This window comes from Triticum dicoccoides, chromosome 7B, assembly GCF_002162155.2.
Source record: "Triticum dicoccoides isolate Atlit2015 ecotype Zavitan chromosome 7B, WEW_v2.0, whole genome shotgun sequence".
NCBI lineage: Eukaryota > Viridiplantae > Streptophyta > Magnoliopsida > Poales > Poaceae > Triticum > Triticum dicoccoides.
Window position 1 is genome coordinate 70,204,982 of NC_041393.1, and position 15,423 is coordinate 70,220,404.

General features: G+C 46.1%; 1 pseudogene; it reads right to left on the reverse strand.

The window, feature by feature from the left end:
- Positions 1–4,917: 4,917 nt before the first annotated feature.
- LOC119338631 lies at positions 4,918–9,999 on the reverse strand (annotated as a pseudogene).
- Positions 10,000–15,423: the final 5,424 nt, after the last annotated feature.

Genomic DNA, 15,423 nt, shown 5'->3' on the forward strand with positions numbered 1-15,423 from the left:
ATAGCAGACAGAGTACAATTTAAACTACTTTCCTCTCCCTATACAACTTATCCTAACACTCCCCCTCAATCTAGACCTCAAGTAATCTTGCCAAGGTTAAGATTGTACCTAAACTCATCCAGTCTCTTCATAGTAAGTGGTTCGTGAAGCCATCAGCAAGTTGATCCCCTGTAGATATAAACCTGATGTCAAGTAGCTTTCGAGCCACTCGTTCTCTTACAAAATGAAAGTCAACTTCAATGTGCTTTGTACGTGCATGAAAAACAGGGTTAGCTGAAAGATAGGTTGCACCAATGTTGTCACACCATAACCTTGTAGCTTGAGGAATTTTAATTCCAAGTTCATGAAGCAATGTCTGAATCCACATGACTTCAGCTGTAGCATTTGCTAAAGTTTTATACTCAGCCTCAGTACTTGACCTTGAGACAGTAGCCTATTTTCTTGCACTCCATGATACAAGATTTGTTCCTAGAAACACAACAAAGCCACATGTGGACCTTCTGTCATCAGCACACCCTGCCCAATCTGCATCAGAATAGGCAGACACAAGAAGGGATGAGGACTTGCCAATCTGAAGACCAAGTCCCTCTGTATATCTAAGATACCTCAAGATCCTTTTTATTGTAGTCCAATGAGCTGTAGTAGGAGCATGCAAATACTGACAAACTTTGTTCACAGAATAAGAAATATCAGGACGTGTAAGAGTCAGATACTGAAGAGCACCTACAACACTTCTATAGTTTGTTGCATCCTATGTTCCAAGTGCTTCTCTAGTTTCAATAGTAAGCTTCTCCGACGTGGAGATAGGAGTACTTACAGGCTTACACTTTTCCATACGTACCCTTCTCAGAATGTCAGTAGCATATTTTTCCTGTGTAAGAAGTATACCATCTTTTACCTTCTTGACCTCAATCCCAAGAAAGTAATGAAGATCTCCCAAGTCCTTGAGAGCAAACTCTAGTTTCAAATCCTTAAGGAGACAGGTAGTTGCATCTGAATTTGAACTGGCAACAATTATATCATCAACATAAACAAGAATAAACATGGTAACATTGTTCTTACTGTAAAAGAATAATGAGGTATCTGCCTTTGATGGTGTAAACCCAAGTCATTGTAATTGTGTGATCAACCTTGAATACCAAGCTCTTGGGGCCTTCTTCAACCCATACAAAGCTTTATCCAACTTACAAACATAGTGTGGTGTGTTTTTGTTTTCATATCCTGGTGGTTGTCGCATGAACACTTCTTCCTCAAGAACACCATGAAGAAACGCGTTCTGAATATCTAGCTGTCGTAGGCTCCATCCTCTGGAAATAGCAATAGACAGTACAAGTCGAATAGTAGTTTCTTTAATAACAGGACAAAAAGTATCCTCATAGTCAATGCCAAATCTTTGCTTGAAACCCTTTGCAACCAACCTAGCCTTGTATCTGTCTATACTCCCATCAGCTTTTCTTTTGATCTTGTATACCCACTTACAATCAATCACATTATTTTCCTTTTTTAGTGGTACTAAATGCCAAGTTTTATTCTTCATGAGTGCATCATATTCATTATCCTTAGCCTTCTTCCAATCTTTGTGAGCTAAGGCATCATGCAAATGTGTTGGCTCACTGGTGCTAGTAAAAAATGCTCGCTTGGTTTTATCATACCTGATTGTACCATCAGTATAAACCTTGTCCTTTGTAATCCCAGACTGAGATCTTGAATGGCGACACGGTAGTACTATTTGTTGCACCGCTGTAGGCCTTGCCACAGAAGATCCGGGAGATGCAGTCAAATCAGCCGAATCAGGCTCCAGATCCGACGCGCCAGGCTCCAGATCCAACGCGCCGCCCGCTGGCGCAGGATAACTCGCGCGGCCAGAGAAGTCCTCACCCACGCTGTCGCTGGTGGGATCCGCTCTTGAGCGGTTGTCGGCCACCCGCCCCGCAGAAGTGCGTGGTCCCGCGCCCGGTGTGCATGCAGCATCAGCTGCAGCGCCAGCGCCACCGATTCCATCCCGGGATCACGCGCCTGCAGGCAACTCTGCCTCGGATCGCTGCGCCTCGGATCCCGCTCCTACAGAGAAATCCTCTTGGGATCCAGCGCCAGTTTTGGCAGTTTCTGCACACATAAAATCACATCCTGCTGCTGCACAGGTGTCAAAATTCTCCAAATTTTCCATGGATTTTTCCACATGATCAATTCTAATTAATTCACCCTCGTGATCAGAATTAGATAAAGATTTTGAAAGAAGAGAAATTTCAGAACGAAGTAAGGCTCCGGCATTAGGATGAAGTTTAGCAAAAGGGAACATTGTCTCATCGAAAACAACATCTCGAGAAATATAGATGCGACCTATTGTAACTTCTAAACACTTATATCTCTTATGAAGATTACTATAGCCAAGAAAAATACACTGAGTGGAACAGAACTCAAGTTTGTGGCGATTATAAGGACGCAAATTTGGGTAACAAGCACACCCAATTTTTTTGAGAGAGTTGTAGTCTGATTTTTGATGAAACAGACGTTCCAATGGAGTTGTATTGCCAAATAACTCTACTAGGGAGACGGTTAATGAGATAGGTAGCTGTGATGAAAGCTTCATCCCAATATTTAAGTGGCTTGGAAGCATGAGCTAATAAAGAGAGACCAACTTCAACAATGTGACGGTGTTTTCTCTCAGCCGAGCCGTTCGGTTGATGAGCAGGGGGCAAGATACATGATGAATGATACCTATGTCACGGAAGAAAGCATTGAGTTTCTCATACTCTCCTCCCCAGTTACTTTGTACTTCAAGAATTTTCCTGTCAAAATATCTCTCAACAAGTTTCTGAAACTCTTGCACTAGTAGAAAAGGGGGCATTAGTCCCGGTTCGTAAGGGCATTTAGTCCTGGTTCTTGAACTGGGACTAAAGGGTCGTTACTAATGCCTCCCCCCCTTTTGTCCCGGTTCAAACTGGAACCGGGACTAAAGGTCGCGGCCACGTGGAGCTCCACCTTTAGTCCCGGTTGGTGTAAAGGAAATTTTATGATTTTTTTTTGAATTTTTTTTTTTTGATTTTTTTATTTTTTTTTGTTTTTCAAATTTCTGAATTATTTTAACCTCTAATCTCTAATCACCACCCCTCATCATTGCTCAATTTATCCTCCTCTAATCTCTAATCACCCCTCATCATTCCTAATCATCTAACTTCCCGAACGGTCACCCATCCTCCCACTCCCCCAGCCTGAGCACGCTTAACTTCCGGGTTCTATTCTCCCTCGTTTCCAAGTCTGCACTTGTTGTTTTGCTGACAATAGTAAGATGTCAATCCTATTAACCCTCAGGAATTTTGCGTGAGCATGAAGTGACACATTTCACTGTTTGAGTTTGAAACTATTGTTTTAAAAAACAATAATTATTTAGTAAAACTAATATTTCTTGAGTAATTAGTTTGACCATTGTTTGACCACAGTTTGAGCACAGTTTGACCAGATTTGACCAAAATTCAAAATAACTGAAATAATTATTTAGTAACACTAATATTCTAGAATAATTAGTTTGACCATTGTTTGACCATAGTTTGAATTTTTTTTTATTTTTCCCACTCTAGATCTTAAAAGCCCTGTAACTTTTTTTCTGTTAGGTTTTTGAGGATTTTAAAAATGTTTAACGGGGTTCCCCTAGTTAAATTTGGATGTAACTTTTCGAGTAGATGATTTTTCATATAAAAAACGTTTTCATCCGAGTCAGTATGCAAAAGTTATGCCCATTTTACTAAATTCTAGAGAGATTTTGCAAATAAAGTCGAAATTCATATTTGTAAATTTTCCCAACAACTAGACCACTTAACACATGGGAAACTTATTTTCTTTTATTTTTTTGACATTTTCATCATTTTCTTTTTTTTTTTTTAAAATGAAAAGGCGATCCACCGGGGGGTGGAGTTTGAAAATGGGACCTTTAGTACCGGTTCGTGCCATGAACCGGTACTAATGCCTCAAACCCCATTAGTACCGGTTGGTGGCACGAACCGGGACTAAAGGTCTAACCCTTTAGTCCCGGTTGGTGCCACGAACCGGGACTAATGGGCATCGCACCCTTTAGTCCCGGTTCGTGGCACCAACCGGGACTAAAAGGTCCAGACGAACCGGGACAAATGGCCCACGTGGCCCCTGGGAGTAATGCCCCCATTAGTCCCGGTTCTAGACTGAACAGGGACTAATGGGCTAACCCAGGGTGGACCAAAGCCCTCTTTTCTACTAGTGTTGGCAGACAAAATAGACTTTTGATTTAAACTTAAGCAAATATATCCAGGTGAACTTGCTATAATCATCAATGAAACTAACATAATATTTTTTCTTCCAAAAGAATCTCTTGCATGACCCCATACATCACTGAAAATAAGCTCTAAAAGAGCATTAGACACACTACTGGACATAGGATAGGGAAGTTGGTGACTCTTGGCACATTGACAAGCTTCACACACAGACTCATTATTGGAACTATTTGACAATGACAAATTGCCTTTATTGACTACTTGCTTGACTACTATTGAAGAAGGATGTCCTAACCTTTGATGCGACCTCGCCAAGGAGGGCTTGATGACGGAGTAAACTTGACGATGCTTGTGACTAAAGACTCTTGATGTGATGGGGTAAAGCCCTTCGATGCATCTACCGTGATGAATGAGCTCCCTCGTTGCCCGATCCTTTATGAAAAAATAGGTGGGATGAGTCTCAAAGAAAACATTATTGTCATGAGTTAAACGAGACATAGATGCTAGATTTTTGCCGGCTTGAGGAACATGAAGGACATCTTTGAGAACTAGATCACGTTTAAGATAGGTGAATTAATAGAAGCTTGACCAATGTGTTGAATTTCCATACCTCCACCGCTTGCGGTGTGAATCTGATCATTGCCATGATATCTCTCGCGAAGAGCAAGCTTTTCTAGCTCATTTGTGACATGGTCCGTAGCGCTGGAGTCTGCATACCAGACCGTATCACCATCACCTCCTCCTTGCTCCCAGATGGCAGCGGCTGCATGACGTGCATCAAGTACAAAGTCCTCGTCAAACCGGTGCCAACAATCGATGACTTCGTGGCCCGGTTTCTTGCATAGTTGACACCTAGTGCGGCGAGAGTTGGAGGAGGCGCCATAGGTGTTGTTGTTGCTGTAGCCACCACCACGGTCACCACTACCAGAGCGGGGCGGACCCTGATTGTTGCCGCGCCCGCCATGACCGCCGCCACGGCCACGACCTTGGTGACCACGGCCGCGACCACCATTGCCGCGCCCACAAGAAGCACTGTTAACAGAGGACTGGCGGTGATGTGTACCTTGCAGAAGATTGACACGTGCCTCGAAGCTAAGGAGCTTACTGTAAGGTTCTGGAGTGGTGATGGGCTCGACGCGGGCTTGCAGGGCTGACACCACGGAGTTGTACTCGAGGTCAAGTCCCTTCAGGATATAGGAGGTCATCTCCCGATCTGTGAGAGGGGCACTGATGGTGGCGATCTCATCCGCCAGCACCTTGATCTTGGCGAGATACTCCGCCATAGTGGAGTTCCCTTTGTGAAGGTTGGCGAGCTCGATGCGGTTGTTGATCTCTTGCGCCTGGGTGTGAGCAGCAGAAGTGGCGTGGATCGCCGCCCACACTTCCGCCAGCGTCTGGAGAGTTACCACCTGGGCAAGCACGGGACAGAGACGCCATTAGATAACCTTGCAATTGTTGTTGTTGAGCGTACCAGATTGTGCGGGCGTAGTTGAAGATCTGCTCATCTTTCCCATCCTTGCTGATGGTGAGAGTGGCAGGAGGCGCCGGCGATGTGGCATCCAGGAAGTGTTCCATTTGTGCTCCCTTGATCTGGGGTAGCACGATGGCCTTTCAGAGGAGGAAGTTTGTCCTCGTGAGCTTCTCCGATGGAGGTGGGCCGAGAGAGGTAGGGCTGCTGGAGGTGGAAGAAGACCCATAGGTGAAACCGGCGGATTGGGTGGATAGGGCACTCATGGTGGATGTGGCCAGGGAGTTTGCGGTGGAAGCAGCGGTGGATGCAGCGGTGCTAGCGGTGGTGCCTGCCATAGCTTTCTCTCGGCGATCCTCTTTTTCTCTCTTCTCGATTCAACTAGATCAATCTAATCGTCGTGGCTAGATGTACGAGAGGAAGAGGCTCTGATTACCATGTAAGGTATTGTGGGAAGCGTAGAACCCTTCGTCTGGGCCGCATTGCATTATATAGAAACATTGTCGTGGCTTACAAGAGAACGATCGATCGTAACCAAAACGGATCGATCAGGATTACAGGAGTTGGAACAGAAGAAGGGATAGAAGACAGAGTACAATTTAAACTACTTTCCTCTCCATATACAACTTATCCTAACACTTTATACCCAGACAACCAAATTTTCTCTGGCTTCTAAAAATATCCTTTTCTGCGAAGTCCAAAAACACTAGAAAACGGCAACTGGCCTTTGGCACTAGATTAATTTTGCAAGAACATTTTTTTTTTGAAGTTTGCCACTAAATTCAGACTTTTTTACTATTTGTTTTGCTTTTATTGTTCACCGGGGAGCATTTGAGGTCGGCATTAGACAGTTTGAGCTACTGCGTATATTTTCTTCGTTTTCTTGGGATGGTGAGGTTAGGGTTTTCGTCATGTGGCAAGACTTGGTGTCAAGTACTTTAGATCTATTTAAGGGTTGAACGGCGACGACTGCGGCTCCAAGGCGTTGGTCCTTACGGGCATGTGCACGACAATTTGCCACCTGTCATCGACAAGGTCAAGCCGACTCTGATAGGGGAGCGGCGACAACGGCGTGTCGGTGGCTCATTCTGGCGATGGTAGTGATCGTTCCGTGGTCTCGGGATCTCGGTGTAATTTTTATTATGTTTGAGATGTTTTATATTTTCAATGAACTTTGACAATAGATATAGATCTTTTTCGCAAAGAAATAAATGTGATAAGTTCCTTTTGCTGACAATCTGATTTTTTTTAAAGAAGGTTAACCCCTCGGCTTCTGCATTAATCGATGCATGCAGCCATCTTTATATGGACAATCTGATACACCTATGTATGATTCACACGATCGCGTGTTCTGCATTTACATGGACGCCAATGCTGGCGCAGGTTCATGGGAGGACTGCGCTGTAGAGGTAACCCCATCGGGTTCCTCTGGCACAGGGGCAGAAGCTGCGTTTCTCTCGGAATCGGTGCCATCCGCGGGAGTAGAGTGAGAGTCCCCCATGGCTCCTTGCTGCTGATCTTCGGCTCCGGTGGCCAGACCCTGCAGGCGACTCAGCTCCACCGTTCCCTGGCCGTTGCCCATGGGCTCGCCTCGCCGACCTTTGAAGGCGTCCAACCGCAGCCATCGGCATACGCGCTTCCAGGAGACGAAGGTGGCGAGGTGGATGAGGAGCATGAGGCACGAGACGGCTGCGTTGACGAGGAACAGTCCACGGAATCTCCATAGCTCGAGCCTAGTGTTGTCGACGTCCTTGCTCATCCTCACGCACGCTCCGGGGTGGCTGAACCACTTGTTCTCGATGTGTGTAAGCATGCCGTCCTCTTGCATCTCCAGGATGGCGCGCAACACGTCCGCCACCAGCAGAGATCCCACCGGGAAAGCCTGAAAATCAAGGCAAACTCATCGATTCTGAAAGGAGGTGGACTGGAGCATAAAATCTGTAGAAATTTGCTGGGAGAGAAACACACGTACAAATCCAAACCCGCCACTTTTGTAGATCGGGCTGACCATGGAGTAGCCTTCGCAGTAGCGCGACAGGAAGAACTTCAGGTAGGGCACCTCGTCAAAGATCGCACTGACTCCTCCGTTGCCCGACCCTTTGCGGAGGGCATCGGCGTATTCTTCCATGGTGGAGTACCTCCTGAACTTTGCCTCCTGGAAGCCCATGTTCTTGAGGATGTCCTCGACTAAGGAACCATCCTGAAAGCCCACGTAGTCGCTCTCCGTCCAGTCGTTCATCGTCGGCTGGAGCTGCCATACCGTTAACATCGATGTCAGGTTCGCCGTGTAGTTTGTCGTGAGGATGAGCACGACAAAAACCCACATGATCACTACCAGCTTCGACAGGTTGCTCTCCAACTTCTCCTCTGCAGAGATAATTGTTGCACGGTCCGTGTGTAGGTTAATTTGCACGTGGTTAGATTTGCATGCATGTATGTAGTAGTTATAGGAAAAGAATGGGGGGAATTTCCTACTGTGGGAAAAAACCATGGTTGAGAATGCAAAGTAGAATAGGACGCCGAATTGCTTCCATGGTGTGCCGCGGAATCGAGGGTTGATCCTGTGCTCGATCGTCCACACGACGAAGCCGGTGAATAGGAAGAAGGCAAGGGAGGTGAACCAGAGCTCTGGCGTTAGCGGCTTCACGAAGATCCACATGCTCTTGCTGCTGTCCTCCTCGGCCACGATCATGGAGTAACCCGTGTCAGTGAACGGCGTCGTGAAGTCAGCCAAATCCATCCTGGTCGCGGTGATCGTCACGTCCCCAACCACCGCGTCGGCTTTCTACAAGCAACAATTGACGAGCGACTTTAAAGTTCAACCGGTTGATGAATTGATCAAAAGTTTCTCGTAAAAAACGGTTAATATATTTTAGGCACAAGTGAAAAATAGAACTATATATATCATGGAAGCATTTCTTGTGTTGGCACGCGTACTGACCTTGTCGTACACCTGTTTCACAAGTTCGTTGTATGATCGTACCGACTGGGCGGTTGACGGTACCTGAAATCAACCGGTTGGAAAATACAGCTATTAAATCATCATCATGGAAGGATTTTTAGTGTTGGCACGCATACTGACCTCTTCGGCCCTATATTGGACGTAGGTGTAATCAGCAAACGAGTATCCCAGTCTCTCCATGGCCGCCTCGAACACCTCTATGCAGTACCCCTTCGGTCTTCCGGTGCCGCTGCTTGGATCGTGGCCGTGGGAAAAGTTCACGAATTGGCCGCGGCCGAACAAGTCCCATCCCGGCACCGCGACACGAAGCGGCGGTGACTCGCTCAACCCGGTCGGTACAGCCGCTGTCTTGCCTGCCCAAAGGATCTGCTTCAGCCTTTTCCTTCCTCGAGTAGAGTACAGGTTCGTCGAGATGCCGAACTCCGGCGTCCAGAAACCGACTGTCCTTGAGCCTTTGCCGCTGATATTGACGATCTCATATGCCGAGACCTGCCGTTGCCCGTCAACAAGCCTGAACCTTCCGGCCAGACCGTCGAACTTGGTAACGAGCAGAGCGTCGAGAAATGACGACTTCCGTAGTTCCGTTGTGCCGTTCGAAAAGAGACCTCAGCTGCCGCCGCAGCCGCCCACGCCGTGTCATACAACCAGAGCAGCGACATCGGCACACTTTGGTCGTCATCAGGAGTCGGGCACTCCTGTGGAAACTTCACCTTGAGTCGCGCGGAGAACCTCCTCGCTTGCTCTGTTTCAAACACATGAGGCCGCAGAGTGACAACCCCCTGCATGCTGTCGATGTCCCCGTGGTTGGGGAGGCAGTCCCCAACGCCGGTGGTCGCAATCCAGACGTACCCCTCCGACATCATGCCGGCGACCATGGCCCGGCGGAAGAGGCGCGTGGCCAGAGCGGGGAGCATGTGCACGATGTACACCGGTGTGGGCATGACCCTGATGCCACGAAGCGCCGCGTCGAGGCTGCTGTTTGTCGCGTCAATGGGCACGGCCACGCTATCCGTCAGGCTGCGTGATCCTTGGAATGCGTGGACCAGCGCCGAGAGAATGCCGATGCCATAGGGCGAGTCCTCGTGCAGCAGGATGGCAGCACGCCATGCGAATGCCTCCAAGACGGCAGCAATATGCGCCGCCTGGGAGCTCATGTCGGGTGCGGTGCGCACAAAGAGACGTGACTGCGGCGAACTAAATGCCGGCGCGGTGGTGGAGAGGAAAAGGATCGGGGTGTTGCTGCTTCTCGTGATACCGGTGAATAACTCCACCTCGGCTGATGTCTGAGGCGAGATGATGGCTCTCACCTCATCATTCTTGTTCATGAGCTCCTCGGCTGCAAAGGCATGCAACTAGCAAAATAAGAACCATCACATCGAATTTGTAAAACAAGAGCATGAAGTTTTACTAGAACCATCACATGTTCAAAGATTCCTTTTTACTAGAATCACCATGGAAAGGCGTATATGTTTCCTATCTGTCCCTGACGAGTTAATTGCGTGAAACCATCACACCGAGGCCATGATCATTTTACAAAATTTTGACAAAAGAACATCAGACCTAGCAAATAACACTAATCATGCACTCAGGCCGTAGTGCGAAAGTGTTGACTCCTCGAGGTTTTCTTTTTAGGGGAATTCCTTGAGGTAATGTTCTTATAAGTAAAGTCGAATCGGTTCGTTTAGCTCATGTGTCGTGCCTAGGCCTCTCGAGGCGAGGCATGCATGCTGGCCCACTATACAATGACGGAGACAGGGGGACCAGCAGGGGCCTGGCCACCCCTAACATCTGAATTTTGTTGCTAAATTGCTGATTAACAGTGAAGAGTTAGTGATCATTTGCTGCTTAAAGCCTATTGTCCTATTGTTTGGCCCTCCCCAAGCTATTTTGATAGCACTTGGCCCCCCTAATACTAGTTTCCTGGCTCCGCCACTGCCACCGTATACTTTCTCCGTTTCAAAATAGATGACTCAACTTTGTACAAACTTTAATACAAAGTTGAGTCATCTATTTTGAAACGGAGGAAGTATACTTGTATAAAGTTGAGTCATCTATTTTGGAATGGAGGAAGTATATGTGTGCCTCGGCGTGTCGTGCCCGACCAGCTTAAGGGTGGACTGTGTCATGTCTGGGCTAGGCCGGTCCGGACCGTTGGCCAGGTCTACGCGAAGAGCGTCGTCGTCGACAAGCGACGACATGGTCAAGCAAGACATTCATCCGGAGACACGAGAACCACCAAGGGACCTCCTATTTCGCACGCGGGGCGACGCGTCACTACCAAACATGCATCACCCCCCCTGCACACGCTCCCCACCTCCCCACCCACACATTTTGTGTTGTAAATGTGCCCTAGAGGTAATAATAAAAGTATTATTTATTTTCAAGTTTATGATTAATGTTTATATTCTATGTTATAGCCGACGTGGCGAGTTTGTGAAAACAAAGTGGCTCGGAGGAAACTCATATGCACGTGTAGAATTTTAAACGGTAAAATAGATTTCTAGTCTTGCCTCTAGCTCAAGTGTTCCATGATCGTTCTATTTTCCTGACCATAGGCATGCGTTAAGTGTAACGATGATGCCGACAACAATGAGGACACGATGTTAGAAGAATACTCGTGCTGAATTGACCCAAATTGTATGTTATACTAGGAGATGTTTTCGTCACAAGTCTATAGTCCATAATACGAGAAGTTATCATATGCACAATTCCTTAGACCATGAGAATATCGAGTCACTTCATACTGGAAGATGCACTTTGGGGTTGTTCTGACGTCAACCGTAACTGGGTGATCATCATGACAACTTATATGTTCATCGAAGACGTATTACAAGGGACTAGATAGTTCGATACTGGGATTTGCTCCTCTGGCAATGGAAAGATATTCTTAGGGCACTCTCGGCATGACGGCCTCCATCATCGTCTGACTAGACACAATGTGACTTGCTCACGGGGTGACGGAACACAAGAACGAGAAAAGATAACAAGAACGAAACAAGATAACAAAACCATAGGTTTTGTGAAGTTTCGCGAAGTAAAAGTAATATCCACTACAAGAAATATGTCAACTTATGACCACCACTATTAGTCACTGAAAGGTCACAAATTTCCATTTATGACCTTTTTGTGACCAAAATCATAAGGTCAAAAGCTGGGCGTCGTAAACTGATTATAGCGACCTTTCTTCTGGAATGGTCGCAAACGTTTATGACCAAAATACGTCTACTGTGGCGTTTTGGTCACTAGCAACCTCCCCAGGCCACGTAGGCATCCAGCGTGGCAATCTGACGTGGCACAAGATTCATCCCGATCCAATTCGGTGTTTATATGGGCCGAGCCCATTAATTCAGCCGATTTATATTTTTTTCCTCTGTGCTTTGATTGGCTAAATGGGCCTGGCCCAACAATTAGGATTTTTTTTCTGAGATGCAGTCTTTTACAATCCATTTTTTTTGGGCCTCAACCTTTTTAGAATCTGAAAGTTATATTGCTCTTTTTAGAAACAAGTCCAACATAGTTTGGGCCATGGCCTTTTTAGAGCCCAAGTATTGAGTGCAATATAAATTCTGGACATGGCCTTTTTACAATCCAATAGTGGGCCAAGCCCTCTTTTATTTACAGCCAATATTCTCAAATCAGTATAGTAATAGTACTTCTTTCCCACAATAATAACACAAGTATAGAAAACTTTCTCACACAACTTTATCTCGCATAACATTAGACAGACGAACACATATCAATAACTTATCTCCTATGTTCACAAATACATAACTTTTGGAATAGCGGCACAAGCTGCGGCAATACAAGCATTCAAAAAGCAGAAGGCAGCAAGCAATATCCATCAGGAGGTGCCTTGCATACTGCCTCCTTCGAGCCTGCGAGAGAAAAAACAAGGTGAAGGTCAGTACGCATCAAGGATGCTGCTGTTCTGGGTCAAGCCAAGTCAAGCGCATAAGAGAATTTAGTCAACAAAAAGTAATACACTACAAAACAAGGGAGCTCTCAAACCATACATCCTTGATGCTATTAATACACTAGAAAACAAGGGAACTCCACAGCAAAACAAGGGAGCAATTCAGGGAAAGGAATACTACAGTTGCTTGAGACATGTGCTACTCGCTCGAAAGTAATCAGTAACCAACGATTCAATAAAAGTGTGCAAGTAGGCCACTCTACCCAGTGAGATTAATACACTACAGAATCTATCTAAGACAAGACCACCACCAACATTAAACTGTACTATATTTCTGGACAGCAAACTAAATAGACGGCTGCTCTCAAACCATACATCCAAACGAAGCAAACGAGTACTCTACGGAAACCTTAGAGCATGCTTTACAACTCATATGTAGAGGCCAACTTGATATTATGAGCATAACAAACTCGTTTTTCAGTTAGAAGCTCGCTTCCCAAAACTGTCAGGTAGTGCAGTTTTTTAACTGAACCAAATTTAGTTTACGGAATGGCCAGAGAAATCCAATTCTACAGGAGACATGATCATATTCCTAATCATCATGCATTTGCCATGCAGATCAACCAATTCTTCTTGAAAAATGAAAATTACAGCAGTGATTCTGAAATGGCATTTACCTTCCATATCAAAGATGAAGCGTTCCCTTCTTTTAACTTCTTCAACCTAGAGCTCCTGTAGAAGAATGAAAATGACCATTATCATGGCCGCCAATTCAAAATGAAAGCAATACCTTCCAACAGAGAACAGCTAGGAAAAGAATAATTAACAGAATAATAAATAGATACACAAGCAGCTAGGAGTCGATCCTGAAGCATGAGTGCATGGATAACAGTAGCAACCATGAGGAGTAAATAGTAGCAAATATTATATTGGTGCAAAAAGGTAAATACCAGCAAGCTCTAAGAAGACTCCAAGAGCTTGATGGCTCACAATACAATCATGTTTTCGATAACAAATACTACTAGAATTAAGGCACTGAACATATTCTAAGAAGTATCAACATCATGGCAGTAAAAATTAGTAGTAGCAGCTAGCAGGACATCAATCGAACACAACGTAATTATCATTTGAACAATACCGGTCACAACAAGTAATCAGAATACAGCAGCGAGTGGGTGCAAACACCAACCATAACCAGGAATACTGGAGAACTACAAGTTAAATGTACTCAAAGAAACCACCAAAATCTCTCAATACCGGTCATAACAAGTAATCAGAATACAACAGCAAGAAGTACCAGGAATAAATCACGTTAGTAACTAGAACAGAGAAAGAAAATGTAGAAGTGGCACGAGTCATGAATGGTGTCTTGAGTTACTGCTGCATCATCCGTAACAGAGGCCGAGGAACTCGCTGTGATGGGTTGCAGCATCTATGCTGATGCAGTCTCAGCCACAGGCTCCTCCTCACACCTGAAGTGAAACACGCGGGTTGGTCAGCAGAACTACAACAGTTTAGCTTTTGGAGAAGACAAATAACTCAAATTACCCTTGATATCTGTTTCAAAAAAATTAACCTTCTAGTATGGCCATGTTAATACATAAAATTAACCTTTTCCCTTTTACTTTCTATGAAAAATGTAAGAGACCAGAATTCTACATGTAGCTTATGTAGACATAAATCCTAGAGAAATACAACTCTGTACGAGAATCACCCCAAATATGAACAGAATAATTCGGTATCGCCTAGACAAGGAATTGAAAATGCATGAGCTGATGCTATTGTATGATACAGTTATATACTCCCATAAAAGAAGTGTTGTTTAAGTACACTCTCTTCTCTTTATTCCATCTATTAAGTATATACTCCCATAATAGATAAAAGAAGTATATACTCCCATAAAAGACTTCTAGCTGCCTTTCAGTGCCTACGTACAGTGCTTTGCAGTCAGGTTTAGGACTAGCACAGTGAAAACAAAACTATCTACTTATTGTACTTGTTATGTTAAACCATCGAAATAAATCTGGTGTGACACAGGTGGGTTATGCTATGCACGACACGAGCACTGCATTTGTTAATATCGACTGTAGTAACGAGGGACTGTTCAATGCTACAATTCAACCACGGAGTAAACTCAAATGAGCATGGAAGAAGAGCTCACCTCGCTGAAGGCGAGGATCTGGCCGTAGCTCTTCTTCACGCATTCTCGAGAGGCTTCCGAATTTGAATCATGTCCTCACCAGAACTTGGACTTGGCGTGGATCTCGCTGGTGGCCCAGAGCTTCATGCGGTAGATCCTGGGATGCTCCTCGGTCGGCGTCGGCAGGCCCCTCCCGACAACCTCGTATTGGTGGAACTGCACGAGTGCGAGCGCCAAATGGTCAGTTCAGATCACACGACAAGAACTAATCCCCATGATAATGGTGCGTACGAGTAAGAGGGGCTCACCCTGACCGTGACCATCCTGGCCGAAGTTGCTGAGGTCGCCGTGCGTCGGTCTGGGGCGATGGGATTGCTGTTGTGCGATGCTGCGACGGGCTTCTGTTCGCGGGAGCCGCGCCAGCCCAGGGCCCCGCCGGTGAGCTCCGACGAGGGGAGGGGGGAGGGAGGCGACCCCCATCACCATGGCTGCCAAATCTCTCCCTCCGGATCGAGGCTGTGTCCGCCAGATCGGTGTGGCCAAGGCTGCCAATCCGCCTCGCCTGCTCGAACTAGGCCTCGAGGAGAGGAGGTGGTGGCCATCGACAGTGGGGATGGGGGGCGACGGCGGCGGCGACGTTCATCTCCGCCTGGATCACGCGCGTGGGGGTATGAGGAGGGGAGGGGAATTGGCTCG